Here is a 23,316-nt window from a genome sequence, read left to right on the forward strand (position 1 = left end):
CAACAAGAGACCAGTTTGTTGATACCGTCACTGCAGGATGTTTTGACTTTATTGACGTAGCCCTAACCATACCTCTGCTTGCATAGCTTCACCACTGTCAAAGTGAAATCCTCGAATGCATTTGGAAACAGCTGATCGAATGGGGTCTAGTCGGGCGTGTATGGAGGATGATCGATGACAATGAACCGAAGGCGTCGGATTGTTGCAGATGTCGCAACGCTCGTGTGTGAAGTGTTATTGCCCATGCTGAAGGAGCACCATGAATGGACGAACTTGCTGGATGCGAAACTCGATTAAAGCACACTGTTTCTCAAGCACCGACATAGTTACGTTACACACCGCCATGTTACACGCTACAATTCGGAGCCCTCTAGCGGCAGAGGCCTGCAAATATGTAGACGCAAAGTATAAAGATGTGGAGTGTTAATAACGTTTGTCTTATTTAAAAGGCTGAAAGAGTTTTCAAATAAAAAATTCGGAGGAATTACGTTTCAGCATGCCCTTGCATTTACATTCAGAGCTAAGCACGTGAATTGCATATTGTGTATGTGCCCTTTTTCCATTAATTTTCCAGCGTTAAGTGATTAAATGGCAACTTGTCTCTGTCGAAGCGGATGTTGGAGAGCGAAGAATGTGACGACCCTTCCGAGAATTTCTCTGCCAGTGGGGCACGAGAAGTCTATCCAGATAGAAGCGGCGGACGAGACACCCCTTTCGGCACACATTACCGGGAAGTTTTCTGCGGCCATAGCGGGCCACATTAAAGGGCCTAACGACTGTCGGTCTCCAAGTTAGAGAAACATCTTGAGTGGCCATCGCCCTGCTACTGAAACATTTTGTAGGAATTCGGTTTTTTTTCCCTCGCTGTCGCATCGTTCCCTGGCAGCGTCCTTCCGTTTCTTGCACCTAGCGGAAATGCCTGATTTTCAAATGATTTCGGGCCGGTTCGCCACGCGGACGGTCCGGGAATGTGAAGCGCGGCATCTCTCTGAGCCTCTGGACCCCGCGGAATGCGCGGCAGTGTGTGAACGAGTGTCAGTCGGCGCGTCCGTTGTTGATTGAAGCCGCCCTTGGCCGAAACCCGGGCTCTTCCGTAGCCTGTATGAGCGAGCTTTCTGCCGTCGCAGACAAGGTAGCGAGTGCAGGGCGGGAGACGGGAGGCGAGTGGGCTTCAAAAATTCGATTTTTAGATTTTAGCGTATCTGAAATGCCTGGTCTTTCCTGCGTGAAACAGTTTTTGTTTTAATATTTTCAACATTTCGCGGCCCTGTCAGTAGCCGTATAAATATAATTTTAAATTAACAACAGCCTCAGTTGCAATGTTTACCTAGATTTACCTAGGTTTCAGTTGGGATAACCCAACCTTCTTCAGAATAAAAGGAACTACTATTTGTCCATAATGGACAACGTCAAAAATGAGTACAACATCCGTTGCTGCCGTACTGCGGTCGCGAAGTGGGGCCTAGGCTGTTTCCCAGATAAGTTACTGCAATATGACGATGTATTACTATATTATAGTTTTTGACGTTGTCCATTATGGACAAATCGTAGTTCCTTTTATTCTGAAGAAGGTTGGGTTATCCCAGCTGAAACCTAGGTAAATCTAGGTAAACATTGCAACTGAGGCTGTTGTTAGCTTAAAACTAAGTTTTTGTTTTATATAAATACGACAGCTGCAGCGCGGGATTAGCCGAGCGGTATAACGCGCTGCAGTCATGGACTGTGCGGCTGGTCCCGGCGGAGGTTCGAGTCCTCCCTCGGCCATGGGTGTGTGTGTTTGTCCTTAGTATAGTTTAGGTTAAGTAGTGTGTAAGCTTAGGGACTGATGACCTCAGCAGTTAAGTCCCATAAGATTTCACACACATTTTTTTTTCAATACGACAGTTTTTTCGTGAGGTATGATGATTTACCTGACACTCTGTGCAATCTGGGGATGGTGACAGCAATGCTGATGACTGGGTATGAGCAGAACAACCCTATGGTCCTAATGTCACAATTTCTAAATTAGAGTGCATTGGGCATGTCCAGAAGAGAATGGGGTCCAGGTTGAGAAGATTATTGAAAGAAAAGTTAAAAATAGTATTGGAAGATGGTAAGAAGATAAGTGGTAAAGGTTGCCTGACAAATGCTGAAACAGATAGATTACAAAATTATTATGGCTTGGACATAAGAAGAACAATAGGGAATTTAGAAAACATGAAAAAAGCTGTATGGTCTATCTTTTTCCATAACCTTTCCACAAATGAAAATCCAGTGCAAGAGCTTTACCCGAATGATCCTGACACCTGGTGCAATTACAGGAGAAGTGCCAGATATGACCACAAACATTCTTTACCTGCATCAGTAATGAATGAAAATTAAACCCATATTTAGAGATCTTTGTAAAGATACCTTGTTGAAGGAATGTCTTCATGGGAAAACCCAAAATTTAAATGAATGTGTGAATTCTGTCATTCGGAATCGGTTACCGAAAACTGTATTTGTCCAGCTTACAACCCTCAAATTTCGTGTTTATGATGCTATTTAATGCTTCAATGATGGTGTAATTAGAAAACTGGTTGTTTTGGAATTATTGGGCATAAAATCTAGTGGAAATACTGCAAAATCCTTGTTGGAAATAGGTAAAGAGAGAATCCGCAAAGCAGATATTGCTAATTTAAAATGCACGAAAGAAGCCAGACAGAAAAGCGGAGGGACCAAGACAAGAAAAGAAATCAGTATGATTCAGATGATGCTCAGTATGGTGCAGGAAAATATTAGTGGTAAGTAATTCTCATCAATAACTGTACTAGAACTGCAATATTAAACTTTAAATGGATTTTTCTCAAAACTACATTTCTTTACTTTCAGGTACCATTATTTGATAAACTAATGGGGTTATAAACATGAAATTTGGTCAATTTGTGCTGCAGATGGTAATAAGTTATTACAAGTAGATTGAGAACCACCAAACAATCAGAAACTGTTTTATGATAATTAAGGTACAAAAAAAGTTAAATTTTACTAGTAAAAGGAAGAATTTTTTTCTTCAAAACCATAAGAAATATTATGTTCATTTTACTTGTAAATAGAGGCATATATGTTATGTATATATATATATATATATGCAGTAAAAATTTCATTGCTTTATCACTTATAGTTCTTTTGAAAAGTGTATCTATTCAAAGGGTAAAATAGCATTGGCAGAATAGGGATAAACTTTGCCTTCCGTTTCTCCTTAACGTCGCCGCAGCTTTAAAGTGGCACCCCTGTTTCTTACTTACATCGCTGGCCGATAGAATTACGATATCTTGAAGACGGCGTGCAACGAACGCCATGTTGGCATGAAGGGTACTATGTGCTTGGATGTCCACATGATTAGCGTTTCAGTACGACCGCAAGAAGTACGTAGGAGTAACACCATGAAAATTCTGTACAGCGATAAGATGACTAACCCGGTTCATGATTCATGGTGCACAGTTCCAGTTGCAGGTTGTCTATCTGACGGCCTCCAGGGGCAACAGAAGTACGATTTTCAGTACTTCAAATGACTGAAGATCTCCTCTAAAGAATACGATATTGTTATTCCGGTTTACGATGCAAAGTCCCTTCGGACATGCCTGCATGTAAAATGTCTCTCCTGTACGGGAATATACATAATAATTGTACGAGTGCAGGCTGTAACCACATCGTTGACGACATATGGAAGTTTGGGTCGGCTATGAGTTGTGCTCCGATAGCCAAATAGTAAGGATACCTCTCGTGGTAAGCGGGAAATCCGCTTTTGAGTCCCGGTCTGGCACATGTTTTCATTGTCGTCATTCCATTATACAGATGATGGTTATCCACATTCGCAACTGCGAATACATTTAAGGTAGTCCTACAAACAAGGCTGTATATCACATTTTGGACAAAGCTGAGATATCACAGTAATGAACTGTTACATCACATGAGACATACTTCCATGGCAAGAGATAATTTTTTTTCTGTTTACAAGTTGAGCTGTTTGCAGTTGTAAAGCTGACCATGCTGGAAGAACGTTGAATATCAATGAAAACGGGGGACGTGGATGATGTAACTTTCACTCCGAAGCATATTGTGTCGATAAATAAAAGCATTCAAAGAAAAATAAGCCCATCAAATTGGAAACAGAATGTCAAGAAGTGGAGGAAAAGTGGAAAATCTTATATTTCTACAGCTTACGGGTGAAGAAACTACATCGAAAGTGGTACATATAAGAACGTTATGTGTCATTATAATGTAAACAATAGGATCATTTGCTTGGTCTGGCCGTTGGTTTGGGCAAAAGAAAGGGGGAAAGTGGACAATAATACTTTTGTAGAGCTGTCTTTTTCTGACAAGATATTTTATAACAATAAAACATAAGTTCATTGTTTCGTTGTTTCGGAACATACTCGTAACTTTCTGCCTTGGGACCATACTTTTGCATTAACCTGAAAAAAAGGAGAGTAATGGATGTCATGATTAGCTATGAATGAAAGTATGTCATACCTAAAGCTCGTTTAGGTACACTTCTCATTAAATCGGAAACGAGCCAGAATGATTTTGTTGTTTTCGGTTTTCTTGAAGTAATCATGAAGTTTGACCCAAATTGAAAATTACAAGTTACAAAATTGAATATCAGTGCAGATGAACCAGATACATTATATCTGCGTCTTAGTCATAATCTGTTCAACCTTCGGTATGCCATTCTCTGCTAAAAACAAAACAAAAATTAACCTCAAGTTAACTTCCCTATATCTGTGCAATGCCTGTGCAATCCCCTAAATAAGTTTCAAATGCCAGTCGTGGCCAGAACACTTTTCTGTGTAGTTGTGAGTGCATCATATCGGAGCTAAGCGAGTTCGATCTGTGTTCGTGCGAAGGGTGAATCCTGTGTTGTATAAAGAGCTTCTTCCTCTGTTGGACGGGTGAGGGACTTGTTTGATATGTGTAAATACCTTGATGTACAATACAGGCAATTTTACATGAGCTTACTTTCTGACTGAACAGTTCAATTTATTTTTCCTCTATTTTTCTTCTTCGTTGTCGCTTGTACTAAACACAACTAGCTTGTTTTTTGGTTTGGAAGTTAATTAAATAAGTTCACTGTATTATTTCAGTATGTCGGATAATATATTCTGTTAACATTTTCCAATATTTTTGCCGTTGTAGCAGAATATTAATATTTTTTGATATGCAACGTTATTTCACAGTGTACTGTTATAGGGTATGCGACATTCTTACACAGAAAGCTACGTAAAAATTATGAGAACTTACAAAATATGGTAAAGTATGCTAAATACGCATTGTTGTTCTATAACATTTACTGTATCACTTGACCATACATAATAAAATGTATAAGTAAATAGTACGAAAGGAAAACAACAATTATTTTTACTTTCTTAAAAATTATGAAATTGTGAAGTACAAGTTTGTTTGAGAGAGGTCTTCAATTATCGACTGAATTAAAAAATTTAAAATGCTGTTCTGCGCCACTGTGTTACAGACAAAATCTCATGTTAAATATTTATCACAGTAAAACAAATATTACACTTATAACTGTACATATCTTGATGCAGCGTTAATTCAGGACGTGCAAATCACCCACATTTTATTCATCCATTATTTGAGAATGAGGGCACTTAGCGACTTCAAACAAACTTTACGCTCAATTTTAAACATTCACGAATTTTTTTCTCTCTGACAAGCCCCACAAAACGATGCAAGGAACAAAGTTTATCTCTCACTACATTTTCGCTGATCTTGCAGTAATCCATCAGCGTCAGGAATGATCTTTTAATTAATTACTTCCTTGTTACTAACTTTACTCGCAACACATTCTGCAGAAACTATCTATTTATATCTATGTACCAGCCAAATGACATCGCTGTACGACACATTTTTCAAGAGATATGACGTCACAAACATTGAGATGCGTGGAAAAGTAGCTTTTGCTTAAAACGGAGCACTAATTACCCATATTATACTCACTGAATGTTTGATAGTGAAAGCACTTGTCGACTTTCAACAAACTTTAAACATAATTTAATAATTTCAGTATTTCACCCTTTGAGTCATTTCTGAAGTAATCAGACGTTTGAAGCTCTCTCATATGAGAGTTCGATTCTTTAAAGACTCGGGATTTCTCTGTCGGTTTCTCATTCATAAATCGCAAACAACTGACATTTGTTTGTGAGGAGACAGTGTTATGCCCCGCGTAACAAGGAGAGACGTTTACCAGCACATGTTAGAATTCGACATTCGAAGGATTGAGCTCTGTCGAGGTCTGTCGCTCCACGATACTGCTGGTCTCGTTTGACGAGATCAAAATGGCTCTGAGCACTATGGGACTCAACTGCTGAGGTCATTAGTCCCATAGAACTTAGAACTAGTTAAACCTAACTAACCTAAGGACATCACAAACATCCATGCCCGAGGCAGGATTCGAACCTGCGACCGTAGCGGTCTTGCGGTTCCAGACTGCAGCGCCTTTAACCGCACGGCCTTGGCGAGATCCCACAACTGTCATACGAATACAGGCTCGAGGAGTTCAGAGTGGCTATACTCAATGAAATGCTCGGATCTCAGCTGAAGCGCGTGACTAGCGCCTGAGAGGGCACACAGCTGTTCGATCTGCCATGTACAGCCACGTTGTGAGATCGCTGTCAAGTAGTTTCGGCTAAATCGCAACATTTAAAAGGAAAATATAAGTCTGTTACTTTATAATGTGAGCCCTGAACAACTGAAAGCTAATGTCTGTAACCACAGAGTGCCTTCTGTTAGTAATCGTGACAGATGGATGGTTACTGCATGTTGTTGTTGTGCTCTTCAGTCCTGAGACTGGTCTGATGCAGCTCTCCATGCTACTCTATCCTGTGCAAGCTTCTTCATCTCCCAGTACCTACTGCAACCTACATCCTTCTGAATCTGTTTAGTGTATTCATCTCTTGGTGTCCCTCTACAATTTTTACCCTCCACGCTGCCCTCCAATACTAAATTGGTGATGCCTTGATACCTCAGAACATGTCCTACCAACCAATCCCTTCTTCTAGTCAAGTTGTGCCACAAACTCCTCTTCTCCCCAATTCTATTCAATACCTCATCATAAGTTATGTGGTCTACCCATCTAATCTTCAGCATTCTTCTGTAGCACCACATTTCGAAAGCTTCTATTCTCTTCTTGTCTAAACTATTTATCGTCCATGTTTCACTTCCATACATGGCTACACTCCATACAAATACTTTCAGAAACGACTTCCTGTCACTTAAATAAATACTCGATGTTAACAAATTTCTCTTCTTCAGAAACGCTTTCCTTGCCACTGCCAGCCTACATTTTATATCCTCTCCACTTCGACCATCATCAGTTATTTTGCTCCCAAAATAGCAAAACTTCTTTACTGCTTTAAGTGTCTCATTTCCTAATCTAATCCCCTCAGCAACATCCGACTTAATTCGACTACATTCCATTATCCTCGTTTTCCTTTTGTTGATGTTCATCTTATACCCTCCTTTCAAGACACTGTCCATTCCGTTCAACTGCTCTTCCAAGTCCTTTGCTGTCTCTGATAGAATTGCAATGTCATCGGCGAACCTCAAAGTTCGTATTTCTTCTCCATGGATTTTAATACGTACTCAGAACTTTTCTTTTGTTTCCTTTACTGCTTTTTCAATATACAGATTGAATAGCATCGGGGAGAGGCTACAACCCTGTCTTACTCCCTTCCCAACCACTGCTTCCCTTTCATGTCCCTCGACTCTTACAACTGCCATCTGATTTCTGTACAAATTGTAAATAGCCTTTCGCTCCCTGTATTTTACCCCTGCCACCTTCAGAATTTGAAAGAGAGTATTCCAGTCAACATTATCGAAAGCTTTCTCTAAATCTACTGCATACATGTTACTATTCATCATATTAAATCTTGGCATGTAAAAGCAAACCATATGGCTATTTTAAACACTTATTGCATCATTGACAATAAATATATAAAAAAATTGCAACGAAGACTATCTTGTTTCAGGAGAATCAGTAAGCTTCTGGAAGCTATCGACAGGGATGTGGAGCCATGTTGATCTCTGTGCCGTGGCCATCTGCGCCGAGTGACGGCCAACGGTGCAAACAGCCTGATCAAGTTGATTCCACAGTTTCTCGATGGGGTTGAAATCGGGGGATTTGGTGGCCAGGAAAGTAAGGTAAACTCATCCTAGTCCTCTTCGAACCACCCAAGTACGCTGCGAGCTGTGTGACACAACGCACTGCCTTGCTGGTAGATGCTGTCGCACCGAGGAAAACTACACACATGGGTAGACATATTCTTCAAGAATAGATACATACTAGCGTTGATCAAGTGTGCCTTGCAGGAAGACGAGATTACCCAGGGAATGCCATCCGGCATGGACGCTTCTGACGATTGTTGCAGGGTGTTCGCTTTCAGACGTTTCAACGGCTATCTGACCAATGGAACATAAAACGTAATTCATCCGAAAAGGCTGCATATCGCCACTCACTGTACGTTCCGTTGTGGTATTGGCGTACAAGTTACAGCCTTCGTCGCCCATGAACAGTAATCAGCAGGGGTGCACAAGCCAGGTGTCTGCTGTGAAGGCACATATGCAGCAACATTCCCTGGACGGTCGTTGAGGAGAAACCGTAGGTAGTCCCTTGGTTCGTCTGCACCGTCAATTGCTCTACTTGCCTGTACACATCTCTGGAGTCATCATTCAGCTTTGTCATCTATGGCCTGTGGTGCACAACAGTTGCCTCGGCGCCGGTTTTGGATAGAGTCATTGTGTCATACATGGTATACTTTAAATAGGGCGGAACGAAACCAGTTTATAAACATACCCGTATCGGAAATGCTTCCACTCAAGACCCGAAAGTCAGTGGATATGCTCTTTTGGATGTCAAATAAATCGCTCCGTTTCCGCGTTAGGACTACGACTGCACTGTTTTTCTCATCCCCGACTCGCTTTACAGTATATAGTTTCTACTGCTAATACTGCCACCCGCCGCCTCTGAGTGTTTATTGCACGTTGATGTCGAATACAGGCAGTAGTCACATTACAGTGACTGGACCGTGTATAATGTCCCTGAAATATCTAGCCAGTTGATCGTGGTAGGATTAGAGTTGCCTTCGCATTAGAACGATCGCTACCCCCACAAAGCACGATGCAGTTAATGAGAGCACTGACAAGGGGAAGGCCACAGACACGGCCAACCGATTCGGCTCAGATTTGGCAGGTCGCTTGAGTAGAACCTAAAAAGAAGGAATCTAAGATATGTTGGGTCAATACCCCAGCGTTTTTGAGAAAATCACCCTTAAAGGTTATGACGAGCGATCGACTCAAAATTGGCGGGATCGATAGATAATTGTAAATAGAGCATTTTTCATCATCAGGTATGGGGTCCGAAAAGGCACACTTTTCCAGAAATCGAGGTAAGAAACTTTTACAACTGCCGCGTCTGTACCCACATGGTTAACGCCTGTCACCGACAGCGTCGATACCGCAACGGCCAAGGTAAGTGGCTGGGAATCAGAAAACCTGCGTTCGAAATTCGAAGAAACCTAGCGGATGTTATTCTTCTCGTTTGTATTTTTCCATATCTCAATTGATAGGGATAGGAGGGTTAACAAGGTAAATAAATCAATAAGGAATGATAATAATAAGGTAGGCAAACTAATTTCCCAAACGCCGTGAGTTAGTAAAGTATTAAACTTTTAAGCCTTGTCACATGAAAACAACTCCGAGTAAAAGTGCTGCGACTTCCTCACGAGGGATCACAGATAGCCAACCGTGCGACGCTTGTTTACAGCGAGGCACGGGATAGAAAGCGCGCGGGGAGAGTTCTGTTGTCCCGGTTGCCTCTTCGTCATGTCATAGGGAAGGAACAGTGTAGCTGTCGGAAGATTGCATTCATTAGATGCTCTTGGTGCCGCGAGTATATTTGTTTCGAATGTTTATATGACAAGTACCATCCATCTAGTTGTTCGAAGAAAAGTGAGGACACGTAACAGTGATTGGAAGAGTCATTGTAAAGTGACCTGCAGTAACATTTTAGTTGTTTACTATCCCAAGAGGTTTGAGAAATTTATTTGCCTACCTTATTATCATTCCTTGTTGATTTACTTACCTTATTAACTCTCCTATCCATATCAATTGAGATATGGAAAAATACAAACCAAAAGAATAACATCCACTACGTTTCTTCGAGATTCGCAGCCAGTTACCTTTGCCGTTGCGCTATCGGTGCTGTCGGCGAAAAAGCGCTGACCATATGGGTACAGATGCGGCAGTTGTAAAAGTTTCTTATCTCAATTTTTCGAAAACTATGCGTTTTCGGACCCCGTACCTGGTGATGAAAAATGCTCTATTTACAATTATCTATCGATCCTGCCAACTTTGAGTCGATCGTTCGTCATAACCTTTAGGGATGATTTTCTCAAAAAGGCGGGGGTGTTGACCCAAAAGATCTTAGATTCCTTCGATTTAGGTTGTACACAAGCGACCTGCCAAATTTGAGGCAAATCGGTTGGCCGTGGGAGGGAGGCGGTGCATTATAGGCAGGGTCCTCCAAAGCTCGCGATTTTGACGATCTAACGCTCGAATTAGACAGAAGTTGGCACGACATCGCTCAGGGCGATATCTAACAATTCCATTAATCAGTGCCGAGCCGAATAACTGCTTGGATCGGTCAGAGGTGGAGCAACGCGTTAGTGAATAGGTTAATTTATAAAGCTGTTTCCCTTGAATAAATCATCCAGTTTTATGAAACTGTAATAATTGATTTCCTTCCCATTCGGACAGTACCTTCATGGTGCGGCGTTGTTTTGGTCTTATGAGCCGGGCATAAGTGCCTGCCATGAAGAAGGTCTGACGCCTTCTCAGCTATACAGTATATGTATCTACATATATGGGCGAGTCAAATAAAAACGAGATGGATGGTAAAAAAGTACTAAACTGTTCATTACTCACCATAACTGTTAATGCTATTATCCCACTGTGAGACAAGATGGTGAACGTCTTTATGGAAAAATGTTTGCAATCGTCTATGGAATCATGATTGTTCACAGGTGGGCACATTTTCATCCATAGTAAGTCGATGGCTTCCCAGGGGAACTTCTGTAGCGTACTTGAAAGATTCTCGGCTACGTGTAAAGGGGCACATTCCTTAACTTGGTGTTACAGTGAAATCAGGCATTACAAAACATGATCGGTAACGAACGCTTCTGTCATGACCCGCAGAGGTGAGACTGCGTTGTGTGTAGGAGGCCGAGCACAGTCTGAGGGTGAGTGGCCCACTTTACAACCAGAGTCATCAGTGACACAATGGCATCTGAAATAACATTTATTACTCGTGTTGAGTTTACAGAGTTATATTTATTTATTTATTTATTTATTTATTTATTGTTCCGTGGGACCACATTTAGGAGAAGTCTCCATGGTCATGGAACGAGTCAATACATGAAATTATAACACGATTGTAGAAACAGATAAAGTGAAACAAGTCGTTAGTTTAAATAAAGAAAATCAAGAATGTAACACTGGAATTTTCTTAATTTTTTATCTCTTCCAGGAGCTCCTCGACAGAATAGAAGGAGTGAGCCATGAGGAAACTCTTCAGTTTAGACTTAAAAGTGTTTGGGCTACTGCTAAGATTTTTGAGTTCTTGTGGTAGCTTATTGAAAATGGATGCAGCAGAATACTGCACTCCTTTCTGCACAAGAGTCAAGGAAGTGCATTCCACATGCAGATTTGATTTCTGCCTAGTATTAACTGAGTGAAAGCTGCTAACTCTTGGGAATAAGCTAATATTGCTAACAACAAACGACATTAAAGAAAATATATACTGTGAGGGCAATGTCAAAATTCCCAGACTATTGAATAGGGGTCGACAAGAGGTTTTCGAACTTACACCATACATAGCTCGAACAGCCCGTTTTTGAGCCAAAAATACCCTTTTTGAATCAGAAGAATTACCCCAAAAAATAATACCATATGACATAAGCGTATGAAAATATGCGAAGTATACTACTTTTCGTGTTGAAATGTCACTTATTTCAGATACTGTTCTAATGGTAAATAAAGCGGCATTTAGTTTCTGAACAAGATCCTGAACATGGGCTTTCCACAACAGCTTACTATCTATCCGTACGCCTAGGAACTTGAACTGTTCCGTCTCGCTTATAACATGCCCATTCTGTCTGATTAAAATGTCAGTTCTTGTTGAATTGTGGGTTAGAAACTGTAAAAACTGAGTCTTACTGTGATTTAGCATCAAATTATTTTCCACAAGCCACGAACTTACTTCATGAACTACATTATTTGATAATGTTTCAATATTACACACAAGATCCTTCACTACCAAGGTGGTGTCATCAGCAAACAGAAATATTTTTGAATCATCTGTAATACTAGAAGGCATATCATTTACATAAATAAGGAACAGCAGTGGCCCCAGCACCGACCCTTGGGGAACGCCCCATTTAACAGTGCCCCATTGGGACTGAACATCATTACCACTCTCAATATTGCGGAGGATTACCTTCTGCTTTCTGTTCTTAAAGTAGGAGGCGAACCAATTGTAAGCTACTCCCCTTACTCCATAATGTTCCAACTTCTGCAGTAATATTTTGTGGTCAACACAGTCAAAAGCCTTCGTTAAATCAAAGAAAACACCTAACGTTCTCAACCTTTTATTTAATCCGTCCAAAACCTCACAGAGAAAAGAGAATATAGCATTTTCAGTTGTTAAGCCATTTCTAAAACCAAACTGTACATTTGACAGCAAATTATGTGAATTTAAATGCTTCAGTAACCTTGTATATACAAGCCTCTCGATAACTTTAGCAAACACCGATGGCATAGAAATAGGTCTATAATTGTCAACATTATCCCTGTCTCCCTTTTTATAAAGTGGCTTCACTACCGAGTACTTTAATCGGTCAGGAAACCGACCACTGCTAAAGGAAAAGTTACAGATATGGCTAAGTACTGAGCTAATATACGTGGAACAATACTTCAGTATTCTGCTAGATACCCCGTCATATCCATGAGAGTTCTTGGTCTTTAGTGATTTAATTATTAACTCAATCTCCCTCTTGTCAGTATCATGGAGGAGCATTTCAGGTAACAGTCTCGGAACACTTTTTTCTAAGAGCGCTATATGATTCCCTGTTGGGACTAGGTTTCTATTTAGTTCACCTGCTATATTCAGAAAGTGATTATTAAGTACTGTACATATATGCGACTTATCAGCAACACGGACATCCCCACTACGCACTGATTCTATATCCTCGACCTGTCTCTGCAGACCAGCCACTTCCTTTACGACTGACCATATGGTTTTAATTTTATCCTGAGACTTAGCTATTCTATCTGCATACCACATACTTTTTGCCTTCCTAATAACTTTTTTAAGCACCTTACAATACTGTTTGTAATGGGCTGCTGCATTTAGATTTTGACTGTTTCTAACGTTTTGATATAATTGCCACTTTGTTCTACAAGATATTCTTATCCCTTTAGTCAGCCACCCAGGCTGCCTGTTTGTGCTAGTACCCTGTTTTAAACGTTCTAACGGAAAGCAACTTTCAAAGAGCACGAGAAAAGTCTTGAGGAAAGCATTATATTTATCGTCTACTGTATCAGCACTATAAACATCTTGCCAATCTTGTTCCTTGATAAGGTTTACAAAAGTCTGTACAGCAACTGGATCAACTTTCCTAAAAAGTTGGTAACTATATTTAACATGTGTTGAAGCACAAAAATCTTTTAGACTTAAAATTTGTGCATCATGATCTGAAAGGCCATTCACTTTTTTGCTAACAGAATGCCCTTCTAATAATGACGAATGAACAAAAATATTGTCTATGGTTGTTCTACTGTTCCCTTGCACTCTCGTTGGAAAGAATACGGTTTGCATAAGATTATATGAATTAAGGAGGTCTACCAGCATCCTTTTCCTTGCACAATCACCTATACAATTAATATTGAAGTCACCACATATAACTAACTTTTTGTATTTCCTATAAAGTGAACCAAGAACCTCCTCTAGCTTTAGCAAAAATGTTGTGAAATCGGAGTCTGGGGATCTATAAATAACAACAGTAAGAAGTTTAGCTCCACTAAATTTAACCACACCTGCACAACATTCAAACACCTTTTCAGTGCAGTACTTTGAAACATCAATTGACTCAAATGGGATACCGTTTTTCACATACATGGCTACTCCCCCACACCGCAAAGAGCTCCTAGAAAAGCTGCCAGCCAACCTGTATCCTGGTAAAGGAAGCCTCTGAATTATCTCCTTATTTAAGAAGTGTTCAGATATACCAATAATTTCAGAGTCAACATCTATAAGCAGTTCACTAACTTTATCTCGAATACCTTGTATATTTTGATGAAATATACTAATTCCCTCATTAATCGGATACCCAAGCTTTGTAGAAAGTGGTTTCTTTGTTAGAGAGACTTCCCTTAAGCAGGAATACCTATCAGCTGACTTCAATCTAAAAAAGGTACAGCTCTAACACCCACAACTACCGGAATTTTCCCATGAGTGATCCAACCACCCCCACCTATGCTGTCACCTATAAGTTTTGCCAACCTCCCCTTCCCATACCTGTTGAGGTGCAGGCCATGTCTAGTGAAACCCGTCCTGCTGATAGACTCCACCGACACCACTGAAATGTGACCCATGCCTTCTGTCATCAGCGCACCCCCAAGTCTCATGTTATTACGCCTGACGGCTATATTAAGATGAGGCCGATCGTGACGCTGAAACAGTTCCACGAAATGCACATTCGTGTTGCCAGTCTGAGTGGCTATCTTTTCCAGGTCAGCATCTATGTCATACTTCCCATCCCTATCAATACTATTACCAGCCCCACCCACAATCACTACCTGATCCTCTTTAGTAAAATCCCTACATAACCCCCCTATGTTAAAAGTCACCTGAGCCAATCCTGCATTAGGCTTCACAATGCTGGTGACCTGGTACTCACTCCCCAAAACTTCCTGCAACTGCTGGCCTACACCTCTACCATGAGAACTACCTAACAGCAGAACCTTCTTCTTTCTCTTAGACTTTGCAACTGTCCTAGCCACCGTAACTGCTGAGGTCTGCTGCATACTTCCTACATCTACAGCTACTAGAGATTCCTCTCCACTAGACTCTGACAGTTGGTCATATCTATTACAAACACCAATAGTAAAACTATCTGAAAATCTCCTTCTCCTAGCAGATCTCTTGCCAACAGCCAGCTCCCATTCCCCAACCCCCTTCTCCCTCCTCATCCTATCTAGCTCCTCCTGTGCGTTTTTCAACTGCACCTGAAGGGCACAGATCTTACGCTCCTGCTCCTCTATCAACTTACTCTTGCTACATAACCTGCAGTTCCAGGAGAGGATCTCACCAGAATGCCCACTGGCTTCCCCACTGCATTCCCCCCAGTGAAAATACTTCGAACAAGTCTCACACCGCAATCCACTACTCACGAACCTACGGCAAAGCCCACACTTCTCACTCATGGTAAAATTTTACAATTATTGAAACAAGAAAACAACTTTATCTAAGTTCCGCTACTACAACAAGAAGATGTTAAAAACTGACTACAATTATCACAAACTTGCTCTACAAGGGAAGTAACTACTATTATTGACAGTATTAATCAACAACAAATGAGAATATAACAAAATACTAACACAGAAAGAAAATCAAACGTCTAATGACAGTAACGAAACTGAAAGCAGTTCGCAAAAATTTCTTCTGAAGTTATTTCACCGGAAAACACCAAGAACACCGGTTGAAGACTACTAAAGTTCCTAAATAAACTACTATACACAAACAATTAATTAGTACTTAGCTTTCGATGCGCCGCTACAGCTGCAACTGGTCAGCGCGGAATGTAAACACGGGTAAGAGGTTAAGTTGCTCGATACGAAACACTCACAAATATCAGGCCACAACACACGAAATGCAGAGGTGAATGAAGAAACCACTAATAAGTCACTTATATAGTAAATATTATCACAAAAACAGTTAAAATATATATCTGAAAACTAAAAATAGATGAAAACTTAGAGAGCGATCTCACACGCAGTCACGCGCTTATGACGTCACACCAAAGACCCACCTCAGTTATAAAGTGTCTTCACGGAGGCAGTCGGTAGCTGGGCATAAGCGCTTGCCGTGAAGAAGGGCTGACGCCTTCTGAGCTAGACGTGATGTTACCCCGCAGGTCAGTGAGACACGGCCGCACGTTGTGTCGTGTTGCGTATCAAGATGTTCTGCCATACAGTGCGACACCCACCTCAGTGCTCTCGAAGACAGCCCATCAGGCGCTCAGGTGAGGAGAGCCAACTGTGTTCCAGGATGTCCGTCGTCTCTGCTCATCCGTCATGGATCAACCAGAGCTGCAGAAGATGTTCACAAGTTGACCAGGGGCTGCAAGAACGCACCGCGGCTGGTCGGTGTGGAAATGACAGCTTGCAAAAGAATGGTTCAAATGGCTCTGAGCACTATGGGACTTAACATCTAAGGTCATCAGTCCCCTAGAACTTAGAACTACTTAATCCTAACTAACCTAAGGACATCACACACATCCATGCCCGAGGAAGGATTCGAATCTGCGACCGTAGCAAATGTTCAAATGGCTCTGAGCACTATGGGACTCAACATCTGTGGTCATAAGTCCCCTAGAACTTAGAACTACTTAAACCTAACTAACCTAAGGACATCACACACATCCATGCCCGAGGCAGGATTCGAACCTGCGACCGTATCAGCCGCGCGGTTCCGGACTGAAGCACTTAGAATCGTTCGGCCACCACTGCCGGCTGACAGCTTGCAGGTCATTTGCAATGACCCGTAGTGGGGAAGAGCTGGCCACACCCCAATCTTCTCATTCATTATGACACAGTAGACAGAAGCAGGAGACCACAAATGTGGTACGCATTGGGTTGCTTGTATTTTGGTGATATAGTCAGCAAGCAGGCAGCGGTCCAATCATCATCGGTTAGCTTGATGAAGTTTCACTGAGACTCATCAGACTGTCATTCTCTAGGTTTTAGCGACACGGACAGAATGGCCGCACGACTGAATGTATCTTAGAGCTCTGGAAGCCTCGTTATTTAAAGGGACGAGCTTGGGCCTTTGACGTGATGGCTCTGGAAGTACGCAGGCACTTGTCCTCGTTTATCGTCAAGACAGCGCTCCGTGCCTTACTGTGGTAATTCCATAGCGTCTCTGAGTCCGGCTCTTGCGGCCTACGTTTGGCTTTGGAGTGGCGCTCTGGTGCTGGTGTTACGAAATGTTACTTCACACTGCCCTGTTATGTAGCACTGCGTTTCTGCCTTCCTCACTTGGAGGATGGTGGGAATGCTCGTCTCGCGCTCTGACATCCATGACCTTGGCGGTGCATCATGCCAACGCCAGGCCAGATCTAGCCTTCTCTGTTCTGAGTTCTGGTAGTAGAACTCTAAAAAAATCAAACTTGTGCAGTAAAATTGTTCTGCTGCACAAAGCTTCTGTTATGACATGTGATATTAGCCAATAGACACATGTACGCAGTGTTCAGTAATCTTAGTTATTACAATATAATGAAAGTGTCAAGCCGACCTAAAAATAATTTTCTTTTTGTAGTTTCTTGTGGGTAGTTGTGGAGCATGTTTCATTCAAAGGGATAAACTGGAGTATCATGCATTCTTGAAGAACTATGTTTTGAACTGCTTGTCGTCAAAGGAAGGCATCCAAAGTTGTTTTATAGGAGTTTTATTTTCTCATTTTCAACAATTAAGATTGTGTGGCTGATTTTAACGTGTTCTGTTCGCCTTTAAGATGATACTCGTGAAGCATTCCCCATAAGTGCCACCACATTCGAAAATGTCGGTGAAGTGCACAATATTGTAAGTGATTATCGGTGATAAAAGGTGTATGAAATAAATGACACTATATTCGTATCAGAAGTAAGAATATGGCACATTTCACACTAAACTATGAGTAAACGTTGACCACAATCCGTGTCGTAACTGTTGAATGGCGACAATGAAGAAAATGCAAAATCGTATGTATTAGCTACATTTGGACTGTATTTTTGAAAACAAATTGTTTACAGTCCGCCCTGATTGATTTAATATTTTTAAATGACTGGTGAAAGGTTGAGTATGAACAATCGTCAGACCTGTAGATAAGATTTTTTGTAAGTCCATCCTCGTGATTGGCGGTCTGAGGGACTTCGTCCTTTCACTTATGTAATAAAATGGAATACCTACAGCCGTCCTCATGATGTCATTTATTATACGGCAACAAGTTTCGGTGCTTCAGTGCACCATCTTCAGGCCTTAGCTGACGCTGAGGAGGTTAATGCCATCCGTATCCAGGGTTCATCAGAGACCAACATCTATAACTAGTTTTCGCGGACTTGAGTTTGGTATTTATTGTTGGAGAGATAACATCGCTGTTAACAGCAGTCAGACTTGAGTTGATAGTTGATGGTTGGAGAGATCACTGTTACAGGTACTCTGCGAAAACCAGCCACTGAACTGACAGTCACACCTGAGTATGTGCTTACATACGACACACTTTTGTGGAGGAATACTTATAATTAGATAGTTGAGAACTTAACTTGTTGATGTGAAATTTCATTCATTAAATATTGACAGCATCGCGGAAAAACAGGTCATAGTGTTACATTAAGTCGAACTATTAGCTGTAATAGTTGACTGTATAATCGGCACAACGTACTTCCGATCATATCACTAACAAAATGTGCTCTGTTCTGAATTTAAGCTCTGAACTGACGCTGTTTAGTCAGAGGAACACGACAATAGTGTATGGAAGTTGTTGATTGAGCTTAGTTACAGTTAAGCATTACCACTGAGATCAAAATCTTACATTTAATGTAAAATAAAGCCTGCCTTTGTTTGTCACACATTTTTCCGCTTATGAGAATGTTTAGGTTATTCTACATACTATCAGTTTTCTTTGACTATTTTGCACAATGGGTAATATACATTTCAGTCATGATTTTAACTTACCATAACAATCATTAGTGCACACGTATTCAGTTATTACGTCTGTAGAAACGAAGTCCAATAGAAAATTGGTTATTAAATGGTAATTTCATTGCAACAAAACAATATCCCAGTGCTTTGCTACATTAAATCTTTATTTCATTTTCACAAACAAATCTTACTTGCAGCTTATTAACTAGAGTAATTTGCGATAAATCCAGTTTCCTGTTCTTCAAAGGTAATTAGATCGTTGTATTTGCATTCACTTTTGTATCTGTGAGAAAGAGACTTTCGCCATTCTCAATGCATGAGCGACCCTAGACTGTAATACCTAGTGGCAGTCAAATGACTACTGATGTTTCATGTGATCACTCAAGTCCAGAAATAACGTTTTTTTGAAAACTTATAACTTCATTAACATTAGATCAGTGGGATTCCGTAGTCATACATATTGTAGCATTTGTGAAACCAAGTGTCCCACTTTTCTACCGCTTATTGTTCCAGGATGTGGTAAGCAAGTATCAAACATAAGCCTGTCGCAATACTATTCTGTTGTACAATAGAAGTTAAGTGTTGATGCAGAAGACCTCAAAAGTGAGCCACGTTTTGTAAGAACGACAGAACATTTTCTCTTTGCAAACTGACATGACAACTCTTCGTTTACACGAGATATGTTAAGCACTGAAATACTGTTCGTCTATGTACTTCTTTTTCTGCAACACCTTCATCGCGTCACTGAAATGACTGTTTCGCTTCTTCAGGCAAAGTTTGGTTACTGAAATACTCTATTTTCGTCCTATTGTTCATTTTCACTTCACACACTGTGTACAACTTTCTCTTGATATGAACAACAGTGTCAAGAGATGGTGCATCTGGATAGAGGGGAACGTCTTTTCACAAGACGAGAAAACAAACGGATGCATAAAATTAGTGTTACATGTCAATGTTTTTGATATGTATATAATATTACTACTTTCTGGACCAGCACTTTCCATAAAAAAGAAAAATCTTTCACAATAATTAGTACACAGCGAAATAATCATATGTGGACAATAAAGAATTAATATTGTGAAAATTTTAAACGAATAATTTGTTGCCTAATACATCAATCACTCCCTGGATTAGCTCAAACGCAATCCATCAAGTAAAGTATACAAAGCGTAGACTACTGCTGTAACACCAGCTGCTAACAGTAAACGAAATTCTATGAAGTTAATAGGTATCATTCAATGAAACATAACAATCATTTATGAAAAATTTGCTGCGTAAATGAGGGACGGTGAAAAAAAAATTGCGAGACTCTGATGCGAACACATAATGAAACTGAACTCCGTAGAAACGCTCTGAACATATTGCGCTTTTACGGTATGTTGATGTCCTTTATTTTGGGACCGTTTAATCACAAGTGAATGAAAGACAGTTTCTGTGCTATGCATAGGCATGACATGCCGGAATTTCAAAACACGGCACAAAGAACACGTTAGGTATGAAGTAGTATTATCAAAATAAGAGCGAAACGCGCATGGCACAAAAAGTGTGTTTCATTCAGTTGTGATTAGACGGTCCCAAAATCAAACGCATCAAGATACCGTAATGTTATACGCAGCTGAGGAAGGAAGGACTACAGAAGTCGAAGTGCGGTACTTGACTTGTGTGCTACATTTCGTTGCAAAGCTTCGATCCAGAAAAATTTCCTTGTAATATCCTTCGTGAACCTACATGTTGTAAACATAGAAGTTAGTGACTGAAAATATCAATATTTAAAGCAGGAAGTATTACTGCAACAGAAACATTTACCTGTGGAAAGTAACAACAGACTTGCCGTTTCTTTTTGTGCATCCGCAAAAAAAAGAGTAAACATGTTAAGTTCATATTTCGATGAAAAACAGTACAACATGCACAAGATACTCTCAATGTTTTGTTCGCAAACATATGGTGGAGTGTGTAAGTCGCTGGTTTCTTGTTACTGGTGTTAGGGATCGCCATAGAGTCTAACCTCCTTGAATAACGGGTGCTGTCATGACGTCCCAAACTTGAAGCCGACGTCCGCCATGCAGTTGCCGCAAATGTTAGCTTTTGTTTTGATCGAAAATCCCTCCATGCGACATTTATGGGTGTACTAATCGTTATAATCATAGTCTAAAGTCTAAAGGAATCACTTTTATTCATAACTGGACTCGTTCAAGCGATATTTTCTTCTAGATACATAAATTTTGGTTGCCCTGATACTTATACTGTAGCGGTTTTATTTCCCTCATTCGACTTTAGATTTTGTATCGGTACAACGCTAAAAGCTTTCTGGGCGTACTTTGTAAGGAAGAAAGGCTGGAAACCGACCAAACATAGCAAAATATGTTCTCAGTACTTTCAAAAGAGGACATAACCGAACATCAGTTTCGTCAGACCGTACTGAGGAAAATACTGGGCCGGCCGGTGTGGCCAAGCGGGTCTAGGCGCGTCAGTCTGGACCCACGCGACCGCTACGGTCGCAGGTTCGAATCCTGCCTCGGGCATGGATGTGTGTGATGTCCTTAGGTTAGTTAGGTTTAAGTAGTTCTAAGTTCTAGGGGACTGATGACCTCAAATGTTAAGTCCCATAGTGCTCAGAGCCATTTTTGAAAATACTGGTTTACGTAAGTAGCCTTGTGACATAACATGCTTCTCTTCTTGTTTATTCGAAACGTATAACAAAAACAGTTATGTTAACGAGGCTAAGTAGTTGGTATTACTGGATCAAAGAGGCATTTGACCAGAAAATCGTCTGAAAATAACTTCCTGATACTGTGTTGTTCGCGAAAGCCTTATAACATTTAGTATTTAAAACAATTATTGTGCGCACATGAGAGAAATTAAGAACAAATAAAAACCGTAAACAACAGTAAACGTTTTGGGGCATCCAATATGGCGGCGTCTGCTTCAAAGCGATATACAGCGTAAATTTATAGCGCCATCTCACCTCAATTACACGTTCTCGCACAAGTATCACCTTCTTGTGAATATATACTTTTCAAGTGACTGCGGGTTAGGAAGGTCCTCTCGATGAGCTTTGTTACTGAAAGTAACAAGTTCTCCATTGTTCTTACACATGTTTCGCGAAAGGCTTTTGATCATTGGTGTTACTTGCTTTATCTGTTAAGCCACATTCTGTTTTACTCTCGTAGAATTAATATTAGCTGGTTTTCGCGAAACTTAGCTTGCTTAGCTGTTGTTGTTGTTGTGGTCTTCAGTCCTGAGACTGTTTTCATGCAGCTCTTCATGCTACTCTATCCTGTGCAAGCTTCTTCATCTCCCAGTACTTACTGCAACCTACATCCTTCTGAATCTGCTTAGTGTATTCATCTCTTGGTCTCCCTCTACGATTTTTACCCTCCACGCTGCCCTCCAATGCTAAATTTGTGATCCCTTGATGCCTCAAAACATGTCCTACCAACCGTCCTTTCTTTTTGTCAAGTTGTGCCACAAACTCCTCTTCTCCCCAATTCTATTCAATACCTACTCATTAGTTATGTGATCTACCCATCTAATCTTCAGCATTCTTCTGTAGCATCACATTTCGAAAGCTTCTATTCTCTTCTTGTCCAAACTATTTATCATCCATGTTTCACTTCCATACATGGCTACACTCCATACAAATACTTTCAGAAACGACTTCCTGACACTTAAATCTATACTCGATGTTAACAAATTTCTCTTCTTCAGAAACGATTTCCTTGCCATTGCCAGTCTACATTTTACATCCTCTCTACTTCGACCATCATCAGTTATTTTGCTCCTCAAACAGCAAAACTCCTTTACTACTTTAAGTGTCTCATTTCCTAATCTAATTCCCTCATCACCCGATTTTATTTGACTACATTCCATTATCCTCGTTTTGCTTTTGTTGATGTTCATCTTATATCCTCCTTTCAAGACACTGTCCATTCCGTTCAACTGCTCTTCCAAGTCCTTTGCTGTCTCTGATAGAATTACAATGTCATTGGGACCTCAAAGTTTTTATTTCTTCTCCATGAGTTTTAATACCTATCAATAGGTATTTTGACACGTGTTCTGGCCCATATAAACGTTCTTGTTTCCTCTGTTCGTTATTTACATTCTCTTATACCAGTTCTCCATGCGTTTTATGCCCTTTTGTAATTTTAATCATTGTAGGAACTCTCTTTTTTGTAACACTCGGTCATGCCCCGTGTGACTTAAGTATTCGGACTTGTGTATGCTCACATTGTTATTAGAGCCACCATTGCGCTTAAATTCGTCTCTATACAGATTAATCTGAAATTATGGTTCCACTGCACAGTGTTCCTTAGTCCTCGGGCTACCTTT

The sequence above is a fragment of the Schistocerca serialis genome, chromosome 9, assembly GCF_023864345.2.
Source record: "Schistocerca serialis cubense isolate TAMUIC-IGC-003099 chromosome 9, iqSchSeri2.2, whole genome shotgun sequence".
Taxonomy (NCBI): domain Eukaryota; kingdom Metazoa; phylum Arthropoda; class Insecta; order Orthoptera; family Acrididae; genus Schistocerca; species Schistocerca serialis.